The sequence below is a fragment of the Lepisosteus platostomus genome, chromosome 7 (assembly GCF_059453375.1).
Source record: "Lepisosteus platostomus isolate fLepPlt1 chromosome 7, fLepPlt1.hap1, whole genome shotgun sequence".
NCBI lineage: Eukaryota > Metazoa > Chordata > Actinopteri > Semionotiformes > Lepisosteidae > Lepisosteus > Lepisosteus platostomus.
In genome coordinates, this window is record NC_142617.1 from 55,276,763 (window position 1) to 55,300,476 (window position 23,714).

A 23,714-nucleotide genomic window follows, 5' to 3' on the forward strand; every position below is an offset into this window, starting at 1 on the left:
CCTGTGACAGACCAAAAGTAGCAGGAGTGTTTAATGGGTTAAGTGTAAGAGTGACAGGCCTTTACATATAAGAATAAAATATATACAGTATACTCAATTTATTTCCTACCAGAAATGGGTGATTTATAAAAAATCTATTTGATTTGAAACAGAGTATATTTCTTTGGGGACTAAAAAAGCAATTTGTTATTGAATGGCTATTGATTAAAACATTTTATATCACATTTAAAAATTAAGAGAATGTCTTTAATAATATGTTTCGACTTCAAATGGCACTTTAAAACAACATTTAGAGGACAGAGGGACAGAGTATGAATTCTAAACTTTTTTTTCTGAATGCAGTTACCTTAAACCAAAATGTAGCTTTAATAATTGACCATTTCTTATTTTGGTCAATTCCTACTGTGTCAGCATTTAAAAAAACACCTAAAACTGCAGTGTACATACTGTATATATGTTATAAACTGAGAATTGCAGATGGAAGCTTTGAGTACAATACACATGGTTTTTGCGTGACAGTAAGAACTACAGAGTGCTTCCTGAGTGAAGCTGTAGAAATGAGGAATTATTTTATTTTATAATGCCCAATTGTGGCTGATCTGATCATCTGCATTGCAAATTACTTGTGGAGAGATAAGTTACAGCAATTAGTCAGGTCTGGGCTCTGCTACCAAGTGAATTTCTCTCTACCTGCCATTCTAACATGAAAATGAACTAATCTTCTGAAAGCAGGGTTCCTCAGATTGCGTAAAGGGTTTGACCGAAAGCTTTTATTTTTGTTTACACATTCTCTTAATACCAGTCTTTTTGCCATGACTGATGTCACTTAAAAGTAAACATCTGAATTTGAGCCGGTACCATAATCGATCAGGGTAGATTAAAATTAATCTCAATAAAAAAGCTCACATAAAGTAGAGATAAAGTGACACAGTGAAATATGTCAAAGCCACCCTATTATATTAGAAGACAAATGTATGTACAGCACAGAAATTCAAGTAGTCCATTAAGGGGTACAAATATGCTTGCAATGATGAAATGTACCATTCTATGAGTCAGTGTAAAGTAAATTTCATGAGTGGGTATAAAGTGCAGAAACTCTTAGTTGCTTGCTGTGTATTGTATGTGTCATGACCTGCTTTGATTCTACTCATGATTCTACTTTTGAACTGACTAAGATCATTTGAGGCTAGTGACTGAACACATTATGGTTTAAAGTTAAATAAAATAAAGATTATGAATATTAAAACAGCCTCAAAAACTTTCAAAGGCTGAATAAGATCAAGACAAATATTTCCTCAGTGGCTTTTACAGTAATTACCCTAGATAGGAGTAACATTATCAGTAAAACCTAAGGCAGAAGTGAAAATAATCATGTCCAACTTCTCATGAAGAGGTAAGTAATCAATTTTCAATGCATTTTATGTTTTCCTTATAGTGAGAAAAATGGTCATGTCCCATTACTCAACCGTGTAAAATGTTGTATCTGATTAGAATGGAGACTATAGGAAATGCTTTTCTGTTACCTAATAAAAAAACAATGCATGACACCAAAAAATGTCAAAACAACGTGTTATGTGACAAAGCTGTGAACTCCCCTGGAATGCTTCCACTATACAATATATTCACTTTATTCATAGCTTGCAGTCTTTGCAGTGATAAGGGCTGATCTCCCTTAAGATTATGTGCATGGCAGGGCAAAGGGACTCTGTCACACTTGTTCACAGTGTCGCTTCTATAAGGTTCAACCATGAGACATTCTTATCTGTTGACAGTAGTTAACTCTGTGTGCTCCAGCCCAATTGCCAAATATAAACCTGACTCTGATTCTTACTTCCACTCACATTGTAAAAATTGGGAAAGAGTACAGTAATTGATGTGTATTTTCCAGATGTTCAATTTCTTTTTTTCCTTTCCTAGTATTTCCTAGTGTGTATGTTATATTATGTTTCTTCTTAGATGTTTCAATATAGTAAATTACTCTTTGAAAACCATGAAATGAAATGGCAAAGATATGTCAGTAAAACCCTAGCTTTTTTTCTGTATTCCTTTATATCATCTTGGAACATACAGTAGATGGTCTTACAGTTCATTTTATCTTTAGTCCTCCCATCACATTTGTAATGTTAGCATGCAATCAGTGTTGATTTGCCTGAATACAAAGGCGATGATATAATATGTATACAATTCCAAAGCATTATAAAATCAGAACTATACAGAATATTAATAGAAATATTACATTCATATTTGCATACATTTTGTCTTAATTTCAGACAAACAAAGCACAGTTCCATGATGTAAGAGGTAGAAAATAATGCTGTAAAATCCTTGGTAGTCAGGAGGAAATAGTAGATAACTATAAAAAGGCTATACCTTTCTACACTCGAAGGCCACTGACACACAATGCAAGGACCTTGAATGTATGCAGGAAACCCTAATTGATTTTGCAATGTTTGGCAGCTATTATAGCAAAGTCATTTTTCCACATAAAAATAAGTAGCAGCTCCTGTCTTTAATGGAGAAGCACAATAGCCAGAGTTGATGTACAGTAGCTTTTATGATTCAATATTTCTTTTTAATAATGACTCGCTTCCAGTTAAGGAATGCACTGCTCCAGGGATTTAACCCTGAAAAGCCCTAACTGATATTATTGTTTTTTTTACATTGAAGACATTTGTCTGAAAAAAAAAAGAAAATATTAAACTATAAATCAATGGCCAGCTAATCAGTAAGAATTAATTCAAAACTGCTGACATTATTTTTAACGTTGTCACACCCTCTTAGTTTGTCACAGCCAAAACGTTGTTTCTCTTCTTCTGTTTTCAGCATGGAATAAACCTTTACTTATTTCTTTGCAGCCTATGCATGCTGATGCAGCTACCTACTTGAAATACTATAGATTTGTATGCCTTACTGAACTGTGTTAGCTGATAAATACATTTCTTTTCCACTATGGCAAATTAGTGGCCTTGCATGATAAATGTGGCTGTCCAAAGCAGAGCATGGAGAGGGCAATTGTTATCAATCTCATCACATACAAAGCTAGATAGTTTTACCGTCTCTGACTCATGACTAACACTCAGGTTTTGCATTGCAAATCAGATGTTCTCTTTTAAACAAATCTACACAAAATACTGTAAAATAAGTGTACCTACAGGTGGTAAAAATAAATCTCCCTCTAAAGAGGCTCTTAAGCCCAAAGTTTAAGAAACAGACTACAGACTGGATCAGTCGGAAAAAGTAATAGCTTTAGTTTTTGTTGTGATATGCATCGCCATTGCCTTCTGCTTGCTGACTATATATGAAGTTTGGAAATGTCTGTGAGCTATAGCTTACATTGAATATATACACTATAAAGTTATTTGCATGCTGGCAGACCAGACATAAAAAACTTTATAGACCAGTTCCAAAATATGTTGATTTAGATAAATATGTTGATTTATTTGCATGAAAATAATCTGCATGCTTAGACTCTATTGAGGGTAAAATGTTGAGACATTAAATCACCATTTTCTTTTATCTAGACAACATCTGCGGTTGGTGGAGAGTTTTATTCACCATAGAACGAGGTTGTGTCCTTAAGGACCTAACCGAAGATGTAAAAATACAAGAAAAGTTACAAATTAGAAGAGGCCATTTGGCTCATCTTGTCCACTTCGTAGTTAATACCTAATTGATCCAAGGATCTCACCCAGGCATTTATTGAAAGAAGCTACAGTAGGTTATCGGCTTCAGTAACATGGCTCAGAACCTTATTTCTTATTTTTGGTTTTAAATGTACTTCTTGGTAGTGTCCATGTGTATCCTCTGGGCTCACTCGGATCTTTGTATCAGATTGCTTGTCTGTTCAACTCAGCCTGTCCATGTAAAACATTTGTTTATGCTCCAGAACACTGGTTGCTCTTCTCTGGACTGCTACCATAGCAGCAAAAAGTTTTCTGTTATATGGTGACCAAAACTGTACACAATAATATACAAGAGATCTTACTAGTGCATTGTACCAAAATCTAATTTATCAAAATCTCTTTGAAGTTCATTTGATGCTTCTATGTTGTTTTCCAGCCCTCCTAATATAGTATCATCTGCAATTTTGACTAGTTGAGTATAGCTGACTATTTGACTATAACATTAACTTGCAAACAGGGGCCTTGCTCGATCAACCATTTGAAGACAGAAATTATTGGAATGTTTCTAAGCTTCAGGTCCCTTGAAGACCCATTTTATTGTGGTGAGCCGAAAATGTATTGGACCTTTACGTTATTCTGTTTCACTATAATTCAGTGTTTTTAAGCATGGGTTACCAGCTAATTAGAGTAAAAGCACCAGTTTAATTTATGCACAAGAAAACACTGAAGTTAGTGCTCTGAGTAAAAGATAGTTACAAATTCATTGAAAATCAATATTCTAGTCTGGACAAAGCACATTCACTAATGACAAATTACTTATATCTAGGTTTTTGTAAAAAAATGAGTAAGCTATAGTCCTAATGAAGTATAATTCCATATATGGTTTTACACATTAGTGAACTATATAAAACACTGAGCTCCTATAATGTTTTTGCATGTTTATTAATCAGTATTTAAGGCTGTAACTAATTTGAGGGCAATGCGGTAAGGCATATTCTTAGTCTTGTAAGGTTTTTTTCAAATACTAAATGAAATTATGCCTCAGGTCATACCAGACGTTAGACATGCCTGAACTTTGTCATCTCTGAGGATCTGTAACTAGAATTGGATTTCAAAGAAGCAGAACAGCACTTACAGGATTTATGCTGCAATATAACCGAGAAACAAAAACATTAGTTCTTTAAACCTTAGAATGTTGTTTGTTTTTAAAATTGCCAGTACCCCACCTTATATCAACACTTTTTTCTATGTTTTATGCTGGAGATTCAACTGCATTAGATGGTGATGTGGAAAAGCGGCATTGTCGCATAGCACACTCAGATTTTAACATTAGGGATTGTTGTTTTAATGTATTTTATGATCAATAATGACGAGATAAGTAACACCATAAAAAACTGTGCACACAGTTCTGAGAGGTTCCAAAGGGATGTAAGCCTTTCCTCCTTCTTTAAACCAAATAGAAAACAATACATGCAGTGGTCTGGCCATTGAAGTAACCTGTTTGATGTAGAAGGTTTGGTGTGGATTGCTCGTCATTCTTATCAATCAGAAATGTCCGACAGAAGCATCAGAGGCGAATATACAGTATATATTTTTCATGTGGCTATCTTTAACCTCACCTTGCTCACCTGAAGATGAAAGGAAAATATCAAAAGACACTTTTTCTTTTGTATCCACATTGTCTGCGATCTATGTCCTTCTATCTTTCCCTATAAACAATGAGTTGAGATTGCTTTTATTAACTATGCCATCAAACCTTATGATTTTCATTTACTTCTGCATCATCTATGCGTGCATGTACTGTATAAACTCATGATTCAAAAAATATTCTAATGAGTTATGTGACTCATTCCCCAAGCTTCAGAAAAGGCATCTGTTTGTAAGCTCAGACTCTTGTAATCTTTACAACATTGTAGTATGTCTCCTTTGGACGGAAATTGTAACCCCTAAAAAAAGATACTTTGATCAAATACCACGCCAAGTGTTTCACACAAAAGACGCCAGAGTAAGCCTCGTAAAACCATCTATAAAGTCGTTAACAGCTGTGAGAGGTAGTGCAAGTGGGTTCTGCCAGCATCATGGGCATCAGATGTGGTGATGTCAGTGGAGGGCACTTGATTTATAAAGACATGTTTATGAATCTGTTTACAGGAGTTGACAATGTTCTTGCATGACTGAGAGAAAGTCTGCTGTTCCTCTGGGGATAGCTAGAGGTCTGCACCTTATTTCAGAAGCACCACATTTCATCTGAAATGGATTAGAGAGGCATCAACTGCGATTTTAGTTTTCTATGGAGACTTTTGATGAGAAATCATTGCAGAATCTTTAATTAAAGAAATTAAGACCAAGTTTTTGTCATGACCGTAATCCCTCCTCTTAAGGGTGCTCCAACTCTTTTGTATTTTAGTTGATTACATGTATCTGCCCCCTGTTTAGTCTGCCAATATTTAAGCCTGGCGCTCCCACTATTCCTGGCTCAGCACTAGGAGATGGACGCCCAGAAGCTCACCTACCAGCAGGTCCAGGAGAGACCCGACAGCATAGGCTTCATCATGGCATCCTGACCATCTGAGACTGGGGCTCGGAGCGCCTGGCCTTGTTACCCTGGTTTTAACTCTTTGTTCCTGTTCCGGATCCCATTCCGGATTTTATCCTTCGTTTGTCTTGGATGGATTTCCCATTACCTGGACCCTGGACTGCACCCCAGTTTCCCCCTTGGACTTGTTTGCCTGTGCCACGGCCCCAAGCACCCGATCACCATCGTCATGGTCAACCAACCTGTCTGTCAACCTTCTCTGTAGAATAATTTAAACATTCTTGTAACTTGCATCTTCTGTAGACAGATCTGAATATTGAATCAAAAGTATAATGATTTAACAGAACAATACTGAATTTGCTTTTCTAATAACAAATCAGAAACCAAGAACTTTTCAAATGCTAACATTTTATTGTCTGTACTGTGACTGTTCACTTCAATCTTTTATTAAATTCAACCAAAAAACATTAAATATTTTACAGTTTTTATATTGAAAAGGGGCCTAAAACTGCAAATACTTCAACTCCCAGTGGTAATTCGAGGTAATGAATAATTGCTGGCTCTGTCTTACCATTCTTTTGTGATTCACACTTTATCTCCTTTCCTGTCTCCATGGAATTGGTACATAAATATATCATAAAGTAATATGCGGAATCTCATCAACAAATTTCTTTTTTGGATTATCAGTATTTCTCCAGCAAACAACATCAGATTGTGTTTAATGCCTCAAATTTTTTGTCAGGTATAAAATTCCTATAAGGATGATGGGAGAATTGCATAGTTCAGAGTCAAAGTTCATCTTAGTCAGATGACTTAGATGCTGATTGGCAAGGGGATAAAATATTAAGATTAAAAAAGTGCTTTCATATATTTTTGACATGTCTTTATCTGTATCTGCATTTGTTTATATACAGTATTTTATCTGTCAACACAATACTTCATTTAGATTTTTTACATATCTTCTAGAAAATTTGCCTGCCTGTGTTATTTAATTCTGCTTTTTGATAGAAGAAGTCCAGATAAATCTATAATAATCTGCTTGTGGATTACTAGCAAATGTAGCATGTGTTTGTAATATACCACATATAAGACTGGTAGCTGGAAGGGAGGAAACACTAGTAGGATTTGCATTTTTAAAAAGAAACATGAAAACTATCAAAAATCTTAATTTAAATGTTAATATTTACAGAGAGACGTGAAGGTGACAGGTTTCATTTATGAAGAGTAAGATGTATTGCACCTGGGTGCAACAACAGATTGCTTGTATTCCATTTTGTCAAGGAGGTTTTCTTTCAAGCTTGTGGCACGAACTTAAAAATACACCACTCATTGTCACAAAATGCAGCTGTGGTGAAAAAGACACTTACAAAAAAGCATCATGCTGGTTTCTTTGTTAATGGATTTGCCTTCCATTGAGGCATTTGTTCTCTGTCGTTTGAGTGAAGAAAACCTTACACAAAGCATTAAATATTTACGGCAAGATTAAAAAAGTAAACTCAGCTTCTATTGTAAGAATTTCCTTGTATATGTGATAATGTTATATATTTCCAGTCTTTTCCTAAGCCAATAATTCCTGAACGTATAATAGTGTGTCAGACACCTAGAACAACATAACACCGTATAATGTAATTCTATATATACTATGATTCTGAATTTAATTCCCCTTCTACTGGAGCATGTATCAACAAGTACCTACAGGTACTATTATAATTCCTGGATCTACCGACAGCTTCTGTAAGAGCACTGACACCTAGTACAGTCAAAGAGGCATGTATAGATAACAGGTAAAGTACAGACATAGCCTTAACATGTAATAACTTTAAAATGTTCTGCACCAGAAACTAAAATTCAAATTCCTGTGGATGTATTTGCTGTCTTGGTACTTGTTGTTCAAGGGTTATTTTGTAGCTTTTTAAAAATCATTGAACTGGCCAATATTTTTGACATGTGGTTCTGTCATTTTAACATAAAAAGATGGATATTTTTTAAATCTACAGTAAAGCTCCAGGCAGCTCCATATGCTTCACATACTCTACTGATCCACTTTATGCACCACTGAGGTGTAGCACCCATTGATGCGCTGCAGCCATTATATCCAAATTGTCCCAGATCAGGTGGAGAAACTGTCACCAACTAAATTCATGGGGAAAATTGGGGAGGCCAGATTTTGCAAGTCCAAAGTAGAATTACTTAGATTCTGAGACATAGGATAAAACTACAAGGTGGTAGTCCTAAGATCAGCTGTGATCAGCATTGATCATAAGATCAGCTGTCATCTGATCTTATCATCAAAAATCACTTTCGATCTTCATTAACCTAGACTACTTTTTCTCTATTGTAATCATGTATGGAAAGTAGTGGGTTCGCTTTAGTAAAGATTTCAAAATCTTTTTACAAATATTATTGTATATTTGGTGAAACACTTAAAAATATTGATAGTGCACCTGTCTAAGGGAAGATGCTGTAGTGATATTTCTTTGCCTTGAACTTTCAAGGTTTAGCTTGTAACTTCTGTCACTATGCCTTTCAAATTCAGAAGGCAATAGTCATAATTCTCGTAGCATTATTAAAGTAAGCAGTTTACATAATATGTCTTCTGTTTTTAAATTTCTTTCTTGTTGAATAGCTTCTCAACATGTTTGGATTTTGGATGGTCTTTGGTTGGTGTGTGCTTAGATTATTATTTTTCTTCATTCATTTGAGGACTCATAACCATCAGAGAGGGTCTGGAATGGGCTGAATATTTTTTCACCTAAACATTTCCTAATAATAAGTTTTAAAAATGTCTTTTCAGAACCAATCCATGCATACAAGCAGTACAGTAATCTGAGGTACAACATCAAGTCCAGCAACAAACATGTAAGATGGCCTGAAATGCAAGATGTAACATGAAAATACAGAAGGTAAAAATCCTCACAATTTCAGTGTGTTTTGGATCATTCATATTTCCATCCATTTTCAGTGCAATCTTTCTGGTGAATATCACAATGTATGTTGGATAATTTTTTTGTTTGGATTTTTGCAGACATCTCCAAATATTCTCTTTGAAGTAAATTGTATATTTGCGTTATTTAGTCAGCTATTGTAATGCATAATTCAGAATAGTTTCCCTGCTTTATGCGTACTTCTGAGCCCAATCCACAGTGGTTTATTCTGAAGCACAATGTTTGCATTGCTGTCATGTTTCCTTCAGCATTTCTTTGCATCACATTACAGCTGCCATCAAGGGACAGCTTGTCAATTACAAGCAGCACATCTCAGAGAGTTCAAATAACTTTGCGACCTCTAACAGCCAGACCCATCTCACTTCATCAACAGTAGATGAAATATGATATTAATGTTTCCCTGACCCATGATGGGCATCCTGATTAATAACAGTTTTGGCTTTCTGATTTATTTGCAAATGTCACTGTCTGCCTTTGCCGATGCAAAAACTAAGGCTATTCAGAATTAAAAAACTTCAAAGATCTTGCATTGATTAACTCACAATAATAAAGTCATCCTTTCCCCTGTGGCTTCTTGTTGTGCTATGCAAGACCTTGCTAAGAACATTAATACTATACACTTGGTTCCAGCTGTAATACAGTGATGTGATTCTGTTATATCTGTAATGCACCCTAAGATTGTATTGTATGTGATTCATCTTGGATGAATTAATATGTGCTGAAAGGTACAGTAGCAATTCATATATTTCAATAACATTATTCAATACAATTAAATGCAATTATTTTTATTACACTTATTTATCACATTAATACTTAGGTTCTAGTACATCAAATGTTGAGGGACTCAACACTCTCAAAGTTAATTGTATTAGCATATAATATGGCCTAATGCATGTACCCCAAAACCTTAATTGACATGGTCATATTGAAATGTCTACTCTCTGATGTACCAGTTCAGTGTACCATTCATTCTAAGTAGCTGACATAAAAAAATGGGATCTGAACTGTAGCCTACATCAGGTACGACATTCTGGATTCTATTTTAAACCAACTACTCACTTCACAAGAATGCCCTGACATCTTAATTAAGGCATAATATAAAATAAAGAATATATTTGCTGTTTCATATTTAACATCATATATTCTTTGTTTGTAATTATAAAGAAGAATCAATCATTTATTAGATGCATTTTTTACAATTCCAGATCCAGATGTTAATGTCTGCTAGAGCTCTTTCTAAGTGTCATTTCTAATATAAAGCTTTTTCGAACCTCATTTTCTCTAGCAGTTTCACAACATAGACTTTTATTTCTGATACATAAATTAAGAAAACATAAACAGAATTTTGAGATAGATCTTATTCCATATTAATCATATTTTTTCATTTTTTTTATTCTACTACGGAAGCAGTGAAGTACTTGATGTAGCAGGAAAATGTTAAATAATGCTTTTTAAGACTTTGGAGGGAGAGTTCTGTTTTATTTTTGAGCTCGAATCATCAATGCTGTGGGATCCTGTGAGTTTGTAAGTAACAGTTCGGTGACATGCTGTAAATAACATCTCAGGAATGAAATAATAACACATGACTGCAAATAGCTGAGACTGATGCTGTAGACGTAACGGGTGGATTTTGAGTAAATAAACTGTTACAAACACAAACATTAGTATTAGTGGGAACTTTATGTCTCCCCTCTGTTTAACAATTGATTATATTAAATTGCCCTTGCTGGTTTTATTTCCAAGTGGCGTTTTAAAAGTGGAGATTTAAAAGGGAGATTTTTTTTCCAGTTCAATGTTGGAGTATTTTATATTTATATGTCATAAAAACACAAATGTAATATGTCTACAATGAGAAGCAAGGAAAGTCTTGTTAATGAGTACTGCTGGGCACACAAAGTTGAAATGTTTTCAGCATCATCACCATTCGTTCCTTTAGTTTTCCATACATGAATGGTGATAGCCAAAATTCACAGAGTTACATTACTAGAAATAGCTCTGCTAAATTAAATTTATTTATTTTTACACCCCACAGCTTCATTACCACATTTTTAGCTAAATGTTAATTGGAATGAGAGACAGACAAGTCAATCTGTCATTATTTAAATTCATAAAAAAAAAATATTTGGGCAAAAAAGTATGTACAATTCAGTGACACAATAGGATGAAAAGGTCCTTTTTTATTTTAGGTGTTTCAAACATATTCTGTGCTACATAATATTTCTGGGATTCTTCTAAACCCAGCTTTCTTTTTTCCTGTGGATATTTCCTCTTCCTAATCATTCTATCACACTCTGCACTGTGATCATGATGGATAACACAAGCATTGACCAGAGCCTTGTCTGTCTTTTCAGGCTGACATCTTCAATAGCAAATGACAAATTAAAGTTAACAGCTGACTTTTATCCTTTTTTTTCCAGTCAGCCTATCAAAAGTACTTATAGTTGCGTTTGTTGTAAAGGCAAAGCATTTCAGTTCTAATAAGAAACTGAATTAACCTTTTTAATGCAATATGTTTTCATGATCTAGAATTTCACATTACCATAATTATTTAAATGGAAATTTCTTCATAATTATCATGCTGTGCTTTCATTATATTCTGAACTTCACCTATGTACAGCTGACGCCTTTCCCTGATATACAGAAGATGTGTCAATATTCGATTTCCCAAAGACTGTGTTCGCAGAGAATGAGAAATAATATTGTAATACGAACATCTCCCCTTTTAATTTCATTTTTAAATTACACATTTTCTTTTAGAGACAAGTCAATATTTTCTGCAGACCATGTAAATTGTGATCCTGAATTGGCTAGAAGGGAATGTCTTTGGGGGATAGTGTTGCTCTCAGCTATGCATATAACTGTTTAGCTGAAATGCTGAATGACATTCAGTCTGGTTTGCAAATGGACATTTTGCAAAATGAATGAGCTAAATAGCTAAATACAAGGCAAAAGCACAGAGGAACATATAAGACTGTCTTCAGAGGGGGAGAGGTTTCTGGATATATTTTGATCCTATTGATGGGTTTAGGATTAAAGTCTATTCTTTTCTATTTAGATTGCTGTCGCTGTTGTGTAATTATGAAAGCTATTTTCCAAACTATTCTGCTACTGCAAGGTCAATGTTAGGAGATTTCCTAGTGGACTGTCTACTACACCACCAACAACATCACAACAATATTTGTTTCTCCTGAGCTAAAATTCTATTTATATTCTATTTCTTTTTATTTCTGTTCAATTCAACAGAGATGTGTGCCAGCTTCCATTTGTGCCTAGACCTTTTTATATACAATGTATGTCAGTGGATTAAGCAAAAAAAATCACTGATGAAAATTAATAAATGAGACAGAAAAGACTATGGATAAAAGGATTTAACTCAGGATCTAGCTGACTCTACAGGCAGGAATAGACACGGAGCCATTAGATGAGGCTGTCGGGTTCTGAGAATGATGTCATCGAGCTTGGGAACATAGCAAGATGCAGAATAAGAGAGAAATTCACAGTCAAGCTAGTTTAAGTGAAGCTTGGAAACAGCTGCAACAGCTGAAATCCTAAGGGAGAGTCTTGGCAGACAATTTCAGATCAAAACAGTCTAATTCCTCACTCTGAAAAAAGGCATATTTTTGTACTTCTGGTAACACTAAATGCAAAGTCTTTGTTTTGAGCTGAACAAATTTAGGCACAGTGCGTATTTTAGTGTAAACAGAGGTTTCTTGCTAGCATATTTAGTCAAGGTCTGTCATGAATGACTGAACTCTCTGTTTCCAGCATCTCAAGATATACTGTATCTGAAGCAATGGAGGATGACCACTGTACAATACTGCAATGGTTCTGAAGCCTTATCTGGCAGGGAATATGTATTTGTATTCCACAGAAAGGTTGTGAGGGAAAGGCTGAGCTAGTAAGCATGTTGTAGTTCAGTTCAGTCGAGGAGAGTAAGCAGCTTCATTTAAGAAATACAGTTTTGTTGTATTTTCGTTACTTATCTTACGCATGTATGCCAAATGTTTATTTTGTATTACAGAGATTGTCTTTTTGAATAGGTCTCAGATTCATTATGTACTGATTTCTTGCTTGTATTTTAATTATGTTTTGCTGGCTTGTTGAAATTAAACTATTTAGCAATACTTTGTCTTTTAATTATGTATTGATTTTTATCTTTATTGTTTTTGTTTTCTTTTAAGGCAAGCAGTAAACTATAAAATACATTAACATGTTTTTATTAGGATTCCCCATTGAGAATTATTATTTTGCATAGTATTGTAACGACGGCGGGTTTCGGTATGGAATGGAGCAGGGATGGGACTCAGGGAATGGGGTTGAGCAACACGTTTATTAACTCGAACCGGGGGAAGGTACACACACAGGGACAGGGGTTACAGCGCTGCACCTTCACTAACACACACACCCGAATGGAAGAGACTGTCTCCCAGCCTCCGGCCCACTATATACAGTCTGGTAGTCCCGCCCCCAGGCGATGTTCTCAGCCAGCCTTGCTTGCGCGTGGCTAAAGAGCCCCGTGTGGCGCTCTAGTATCATTGTTCACAATATAAAGTAAATGTTCCTAGTAGACAAACTAAAATAGAAAACTGACCTGGTGCTTTAATTCCCACACAAAACAACCCTTCAACAGATTGCAAACCAAAAACTACACTGAGATAAAGGATCACAAAGAATGAGTATGCTTAACAATTATTTTCATACATTGGGCTACAAAAACATACTAGAGCTAACTTACTAGTGGCAGAGTGAATTATAAGCCTCTGGAAGTTTTTCTTATGAACATGAAATTAGTCATTGATTTTCCACAATCTAAAACAATATTTTTTAAAAACAAATGTACTTATGTCCCCTGTTTTAAGGTTTGAAACATGTATATCTTAATTCTATAAAAGTCTGTAAACAATTCATACTATATAATGAAAAGCTGCAAATGTTATATGAAATTTTATATGAATCCACTATATTTTCCCAAATTGTAATTTTAGAAGACTTGATAGAATAAGTTAGTACTGCTAGTGACTAACTCTCCCATCACATTAATGTACATAGCCCTTTCATATGCCTTGGAATTATATTTGTCAGTTCAGCACTGCTTCAAACAAAGACCATGCCATATCTTATACTAACCATACATGTTTGGCTTATTTGAATGACGTTCTCAAAGAATAGTGGACTATATATCATGGACAAAGAGCTCTTTATAACTCTTTATTACTTTATAACTAACTTTATAATCTTGTTATAGATTACATATAGAGCAAGAAGCTAACTCCAAAAGCAGTATGTACAGTATACAGTATGTGCACATTCTTCTTGGTACCTGGGCTGCACTGTTTTATATGTAAACAGAAGTTCAGCTCCTGGTGATATTTTAAATGATTTTTTCATGATAATTAGACATGACCAAGTTGTTCATAATAGGCCTCACCCTGGGAAATTAAAACAGCACTTTCAGGAGAATTTTATATTCATATGAAATCGTCTCAGTTCATTGTCTTTGAAAGCCGCAGTAAGAAGCATGGTGCAGCCAACTGTGAATGATAAATCTGTGATTTCCTCAAGGGGATTTTGTGTGTATGATAAACCACAAGTACAAATCTCTGTGACTCAATCTAAGCCTAGTTCTCATAAGGATGATTAGCAGTTGAAGATGATTGATTGCTGAAGTGTGATCTGAACTGATCACTTTTTAGCTTTACAAGGACAATCAGACCTTTTGAGTGCTGCTAATTTCCCTCTTAAGACTGTAAATTGGTGGTATTAACTGTGCAGTCAGTACAGACAGCTAAAGAAAGCACCCTTTTATAATATGAACAGTAACTAGAATTTAACATTCCCTTTTAAAACTTAATAGTTAAATGTTTCTTAACTTGATGATAATCTGAAATAATATGGAATCTCAGATATTGCTACTAACGTGCAAAATCATAAATTCGAGATTAAGATATATAAGGAACAGAAAAAATATATAATATATATAACCATAATTTCACGTTGCTAATCTGCTTCCAATTAATCTTACATAAGTGTTGTGGTATTCTTTCACTCCAATCCTGTAAGTAGTCCATGACAATTTATCACCTTGACACCAATTACTTATCAGACAGGTCTCATGCCTTCAAACCTACAAGTCAGACATTAATACAATTTCCAGCATGATTCCAATGTGCATGCAGAATATGTTATGCTGGGTGTATACCTCTTTTTGTAATACTGACAGGTTTCAAAGGTAACCTGCGGGCCCACATTGTATTATAATATACTATATAAATTGCTTTTTTTTTCACCATGAGAAAGTTTAATAAAAAATGTCATTAAGGTAATGTTACATACATATAAAAATGATTGATTTGAATAGATGTTTTCCAAGCGAACTCATTACATTTTTTTTAAAATAGCTACAGTAAATATTACATACTGTACATGTGGCTCAGTATTCTTTAGTATTCAAAACATTATCCATTCAATCATATGCAGCAGTGTTAGCAGTAGAATTTTCATGAAATAATACCTCTGTGCTACATATTATCTGGTCCTCTCATGCTAGATTCAGCATCTAGTATATACTGTACTGTACATTAAAACGTTGTTTACATTAGTCAAGGCCAAAGCCTCAAAGTAAATAACAGAACATATCAGAACATATCATTGGATGATTCATTGTATTGTCTCACAAATGGAAGACAACGAACCCAACGTCTGCTTGAAATATATTGCATTTAATATGACAGGGGTATATTTCACCTGTAATGATGGCTTGCACTGTATGCGTCTATAAGTCACTTTGATGGAGACAGCCGTGAAAAGCCATTTGTTCTAAATTTGTCTCATATATTTGAGATCTAAAGAAAGTTACAGACACATGTGAATAAGACCTCTTAATCTACAGTTTGAATTAAACTGACATGATTTGGATTCCAGTTTTCATTAGTATGCAATTGATAAGTATTCAGTTTTTAACTGTAGTCACGTGTTTCTAGCATTATTGAAGATCTAACTGTAATAGAAGGGCTTTAATGGAATACCATAGTTTTCCTTAAGGACTGTTTTAATTCATAAAGAATACACCTTCCCCCTTCTCTCAATGACAGACTTGTTTTCGTGTAATCTTCTCTATTCACATGCAGGTTTTGACTTCCCACCTCTCTTCACCTCTCTCCACTTCGCACCACCTGAGTGGCCTCTCTGCCTCTTCCCTGCTCACCGCCTCCTCCACTCTCCCAGCTTTTGTCCTATGCTATTTAATCTTTGCTGTCTGCCCTGTCTTTCTCACGCCCAAAGAAGGCTCCACAGCCGAAACGTTGTGTTTTCTTTCTTCTCTTTTCAGCATGGAATAAACCTATTACTTGTTCCTTTGCAGCCTATGCATGCTGACGCAGCTACCCACCTGAACTATCTTAATAATAAACCTTAATAAATGATTTTAAAGGTTCCCGGTTGTTGTACTTTATTTAACATCCCAAACTTTAAATCAAATTATATGATTATGTTTTTGGTTAAAACTTTATTTTGTCTTCCTGGTAAGGCAGCAACAACCTCATTGGGAACAAGTAAAAGTTTATTCCATGGTGAAAAGAGAAGAAAAGAAACACAACGTTTTGGCTGTGGAACCTTCTTCGGGTGTGGAATAAACCTTTATTAGTTCATTTGCAGCTTACGCATGCTGACACAGCTACCTACTTGAACTACTTCAACAATCTCATTATACTTGAATGTTTTAATGTTAGATGACACAGTAAAAACTAGTCAAAACTGGGATGTCTTGTGGCAGCTAGAAACATATACTGTATACTGTTTCTGAAACTATTATTTTTACAATTCTACAGTTACAAAAATAGTGAAATACAGAGGGGGACAATCAATAAATAAAATAAGTAATCATATCCTCCAAATAATACATACATGCCAAAAATATACCTAAGTGGGTGGTAATTAGAGGCATCTGAGTTCTATGTTCTATGACAAGGCTTTGGCAAAAGATAAATAAATTAAGCACACAAATATTTATTAACAATGGCAATAATACATCAGAAAACATACAAGCTACTTTATTTACAAACAAGGTTTCTCAGAGGTCTACATCCAAGCCAACCAGAAAACTCCTTGACTGCTTCCACGTATTCAAAGATTTAACATCTACACAGGCCTACAAGAGACATAAACCTGCATTTTAAACTGTACAGAATATGTACAGAAACCTACAGTAAACTAAACAGAATACAGCCTACAGTTAAATCTCACTCTATAAATCTGGATGCTATGAAGTGAATGGAAAACCTATCTCCCTGTTCTAAAAATGTAGTGTATCCACAGACCAGGAGAGACCTAGGAACCTAGGAATTTCTCTAAACTGGAAATCAGAGTTTCCTAAAAACAACGGATTGACAAGCTCTCTTAAAGAGGTTCAAATGCTTAAAGGTGAACTGCAACATTATTTTTATATTTTGGGGTTAGAAAAAATCAGCATTGATGAGTGCATTTTATCCACAATGAAAGTAAAATGTACATGTGTAACGAGTAAATCCTCCAATTTACAAAATAAACAAAATTTCCAGGTACTGTATGCACAAAGCCATATTCTGTGGTTAAGAATGAGGCAACATAAATTCCACTGACGTGAAGCAGCATTATTAAATTGTAAACAAACAGGCTTGTGAATACATCTCTTTTATTCCAATAGAAATATTGCTCTCGACTTTGAGACAGCGTTGTCCACAAATACTACGTTAAGTCTGCATGCAGATCACGTCAGAATATTTCTGCGGTGAGATGTCTGCTGCACAACCTGTACTTATTCACTTGTAAATAGCATTGCGTTGGGCATTCCTGTAGGGAGCAGGAAGGGCCTCTTCACATTGCAATTTCTGCGAACTCTCACTTTTACCCGTGGTGAGAGCAGTGGTTTGTGACAAAATGGACATCATACAGTACTTTCACAAAGTTCCCGACTCTGTGCTTAATTTGGAAATTGTTCGATTTTGCGATACCGTCAATTAATTTTGTTTTGGGGATTTAATAACCGGTCTGAGCAGTTCCCCTTGAACTAGAATCGTGTTTTCATGGATAGTTCAGAACACCTCTGGTAGCTCCCTTTTCTGTCTCCTTTCCTCTTCTTTGCCTCTCTCTTATCTTTCTTTCTCTCATTTTATCCTGTTTTCCAGGACTTTTGGTGAATCTTAATGATTTCCCCAGAACTTAATTAACTAAGGTACACTATAACATTTCTTTGATCAATATGTCTTACAACTACAACTCAGCGAATGCCTCAGTTCCTTTCTTGCTTTGAAGCTTCCAAGAACTGCAAATGGTGACACTAGCTAGATGTTGACAAGCCCCTATTTAGCTTTAACAATAATTTCAATTTTCAGTACTCTCAGTCATATATTTTCAGAACAGTATCATTCATAAATGTTAAAAATCTTGATGTACTCCTGCATTTTCTTTGCTAATTGCACCTTAAATTACAGTCCAACATAGGTATGAATAAATTAAACTATTGTACAAAAACACTGACACCTCCCAAAAAAACATGAATACATTTTAATACTTTAAAACAGGAAAAATATTTTTTTATTGGAAAGTGTTCAGATGATTTATTGTGCATGATCTCTATCTTATGATGTAATCTTAAAAGGTATTATCTCAAATTTCATTAAACTGAAAACACTCTTTCATATCAGCAAATTCATCTAGTGTTTTAGAAGCTTTTACTGTTTCCTGGCAAATTATCAACTGAACTCCACAGAACACATCTTTAAATTAACTCTTTTGTATTTAATGTGTTGGCAGATTGAAGGGTAGCACTTGAACAAACAGTAAAAATAAGAATGTGAATTTAATAGTTAGGGAGCTGATTTAGATGAATGGATGATATTTTTAATTAACTATTGCAATTAACCAGTATTAAGTATTACTCTTCTATTGAAAATCAGGGATTTATAGAAATAGAATGAAAGATGAAGCTCTGGAATTCACCTTTTTTCCCTTCATATGTCTAAATGAGATCAGATTCTGAGTGGGTATGAGTTCAGTTAGATCGCTCTATACTGCAGCACAACATGGAATAATATAATTGCTAATTGGGGTGATTCTAACTGTCTCTCATTAATGTTATGTAACAGTAAAGCAGAAAGAAGCTGTAATTTTGGTCCTCAAGTGAAGCAACATATCCTAAAACAAAACAGATACAGTACATATTATATAAAATATTTACCAATAGCAATGACTTTTTATCCACACACTGATAGCAGAAACTATGTTTAGGATAGAAACTACTTGTTTCTACCTTGAACAGTGAATTGTACTTGCACTTTGTGTCAAATTAACACTCTGCCCAAAATTTTACAGCTAAGTATAAGCCCTACAGTTTGGCTAGACTATTTAGTAAATCATGAAAACAGAGACTTCTTTTTTCTTACTGTGGTCTGACGATGAATCACCTGTATAAATCAAGCATTATAATAATGTAAGGTCAACGCATGGCTGGATTGATGATTAAAAAGGTATATACAGCCTCCTGTCCTTCACTGTCTAGTCATACAAGACCCTATCTTATTGAAAGTAATGAGAAGTACAGGAAAGAAAGGCAGAAATGGAGACTGTGTCTTGCTGCCCGACACAATCAGTACTGCTTTCATTGCTAACAGCACAGCAGTTCCAATAGTCTTTTATTAACTCTCAAAAACACACTAATATAAGGACATACTGCTTGGAATTGCCGCTTGTTTGTTGTTGAACTGTAAATTGCAATGAGAATTTTGTTGGGGATAAATAAGAAGTGGTCTGTGACAGATTATTACAGAATTGTGCAATGATTGGTCAGTTCATGACCAATCATTGTCCACTTTTTTTTTGCTTATCCATATCCACAAATGATGCAAACTAGGGTAACACTTTTCACAAAAAATGTTTTACATGTGTAACAGATAAACAGAAATCAACCTCAATACAGCTATGGTATTTCTGGATCGTATCACATCCTAGAACTTAGGCAATATACATATACAGAGAACAGGACTGAAGAATGTTTACTCTATTGCCACCATGTTTTTCTATCATTAGTACACCAACTGTTGACTAAATAAAAAGAGTGAAATACAGTAGTAATAATGCATGAGAAAGATGGATATAGTTTTAATAATAATGTATATGTGTTACATTCTGGGAAATGCAGGGAAGAGCAAACAATGTCAGGCTTTCGTTTTTGTTATGAAATTTTGTATTGTTGGAAAACTAAGTTTAATGGAAAAGCTCCACAACTGAAGAATACTTTTTCCAACAGAATACAGTTTTTGTCTCTTATCTAATATCTAATTTATTTTTTAAAATTAGTTTAAATTGCCTGTGTTTTGGGTAAAAATGCCAAATCCCTCATTCTACTCTACACAGCCTTTATCAATGTATAATACCCTACATGATAACAATTTTCACTCCCACTCCATTCCCAGCTTTCCCTTGCTAGTTTTTGAGTAATACCACCCTAGAGTCCTTCACCGTTTCAGTTGCAGCATAATCCCTTAAAAATGTTCAATCATGAAAGTAGCAGAGAAGTCAGCACAGTAGAAACAAAATCAATGTTGGTAAGATTGACATAGATACACAATGGGATTCAGGTTCTTTAAGAATGGGTTTAATCACCTCCTGTGAGAACTACAGCAGCATTAAAGTAGTGTTGCAATTTTCTGGGAACAATTTTAGACCTCTCAGCAGGAGTCAAAGAAAATGGCTCCATAAATTATGTTTAATGTATCTGCAGTTCTGCCATTTTTGTACAAAAGATGGACTTTACTTACTCATTCTAATAATTTCAAAGCATGTTGAGTAACATAGAAATGGTCATTCAAACTATTTAAAAATATGCATACATATCTGGGAAGCAGGCCTCTTGTTTGTTTCCCTGGAGCTTAACAAATTAACAATTAACCTCAATTTATGCAGAGTGAATTGTACAAGCTACAGTAAGCAGCAACTTTAAATGCCAAAGTGACAGCTAACAACAGTAATTGTGGTGGTTTACACTCCTGGAGAACCAGAACTTGTTTTTGTTAATAACAGTGTTTGAAAGTGTAGTGCAGTGTTTTCTGTCCATTTTGTGATCAAAATACGAAGTGTTTACAGAAACGTGTAAACACTTTCTTTTCAGTATTCTTTTTTAAATGTCTGTAAATGTATTTATTTAAGTTTAGTCTGTAACAATTTATAAAGTACTAAAGGGATTGTGCTAAATTGAAAAAAATTACAATCTTAGCATCACCTAAAAACTTTAATATCCTCCCAGAAAATACTTCTTAGCTAAAGAACATTACTTTACAGGAATCAAATTTTCTCTTATTACTTTCATTGCGATCTTTTTGGTCAGCTCTGTGAAGGGTTAGCACTTTTGAGTGCTTGTATTTGACATGGCTTATGTCAGATCCTTCTTCTAGGGTGGATCTAGCAGTGGATATATGAGATGTAAGATGAACCCACTCTCTGGGCAAGACAGCAGACAGAGCCCTGGAGACTGCATGGCTGCAAGCTGGGTTGGGATACTGCACAGCAGCACACAGTCAGGGTAAAGCTGAGCGGCACACACACAGGAAGCAGTCTGAGTGGGCAGCACGCACACTGGGAGACGAGCTGTAGGCTGCGTGTTGACAGGAGAGATGAGTAATCTCAGCACACAGGTATCGTGGTGTTGTAACAGGCTAGGGAAACAAGCATAGTGTGGAAAAAAGCAGGCTGACCCACTGTTGTGGCAGGTTCATATTTGAGAATACTCACAGTAGGCATGGTTTAAACCCCTCAGACAGGTCATTACCAACCCCCTCCCTCTTCATTTATTCACCACCGCTTTCATCAATAGCTTCTCTAGTACTAATCCAATTCTGTCATCTTTACTTTGTAGCAGAAAAAGAATGACTCTCAAAAAGCACCAACCATTGAAAGTATAGTTATTATCCATTTCATTTTATTTATCTGGCATACAGTGCCAGCAATGTTTAAGAGATATTGTGATGAAATAGAGCTCAATGAGGTATGTCCTGTGCTGGTCCTTTTTTAGCTCTTACATAATATCTCATTAGAATTAATTAATTACATTTGTATAGTTATCTTCATCCCAAAGGATCCCAAAGTGTTTTACATACAGGAGGAGATCCACTTCATTCACCAGTGAAGTATGGTACCCACCTGAGTGACACACAACAGTTATTACATGCCAGCAAACCCATTGCTAAGCGTATTAAGTGGAGAAGTGAGAAATTACTTCACTGATTGGGTTAACGCATTTATTCTTACACACAGTGCCATGGGATCTTTAGTGAGATCATGTTAGGAGCTGAATTTTACATCTCATCAAAAGGATGACACTTCCAGCAGCACAATGCCCCTAGTCTCCACAATGGAACATTGGTTTCATAGAAATTCTGGTCCAGGGGCCACCAACTGGACCACTAACACTGTTTCACAACTTAATTTACTTTGAAGGACTCCTGTCCTGGTACTAACTAAACTTAGACTTGCTTTTTTTTAGATCATACAAAATCAGACTAGATTTTTTGTGATGTCCTTTCTGCTCTAATTTTCATGTTTGTAGCTGCTTCAGAATAGCATGCAGTTCTTATTCCATATTTTAATTACTTTAATTACCTGCCTCATGTCACCTGACTAAAGTAAGGTGTATTATTTACTAAGCCATTATACTTTTAAATGATACAGTACCTACTCTTTGCTCCAAATCCCAGTGATGAAATTGAAAGGTCCTTATCAAACATTAGCAGCTCATTCAGTGTGAAATACACTATGTTGAAAAACCATCGAGAAAACAGCCATGTACACAGGTTTTTTTCAACCCTAACCTTACACATGGATAGAATACAAGGATAGCTAAGATAGTTTTAAGAGCAGTAAAATGCTTAGTGTCATTTTCAAGGAACTGATTCTTCAGTCATTACACACAATAATTTAAAGTACTGTAGCGCCCTCATCAGGTGGTGATGGGGCACAGAGCAGTGAGACCTCAGCAGGTATGATGGGATAGTGGGGAGATATCTGAGACATTAACTCCTGGGACTCGGGCGGGAAGGATAGGGGTTTATGTACATGTAGTGCATAAAAAGCACTTCTTTTACCACTTGTCTGCATGAATATTGCCCGCGTTACAGTACTTATACCTACATTTTGTATTTTGATAAAAATGGTGGTACCTTGTTTGTGTTCTTAATGCTGTAAAATCTATAGTTGGCATCAGAAGAATTATAACTCCAACAAATTCACAGTTACTTTAAAAAAGACAATATTTTCCATATTAGGCACACTGACATATTATTCAACAGACATGATATTAGTTAGTTCATTATGGTGATTATGGTGATTAACACTTATAAACAGGGTGTCTACTGTGAAGGTCACAAGATAGTGGCAATACTGCTGGAAGCAATACAAGATGTAATTCTACAATGCATGCATTACACCAGGCTGCAAATGACATATTTTGGGATTCAGTCCCATTTTTCTCTTAGAGCCTGGACAAGTGTATGCCACTCCTTTGGTCTCTGAGCTTTAGATGTCACATGTGGTTGTGGGGCATCCACAGCATAATTTTTACATTATCAGCTTGCAAGAAACTGT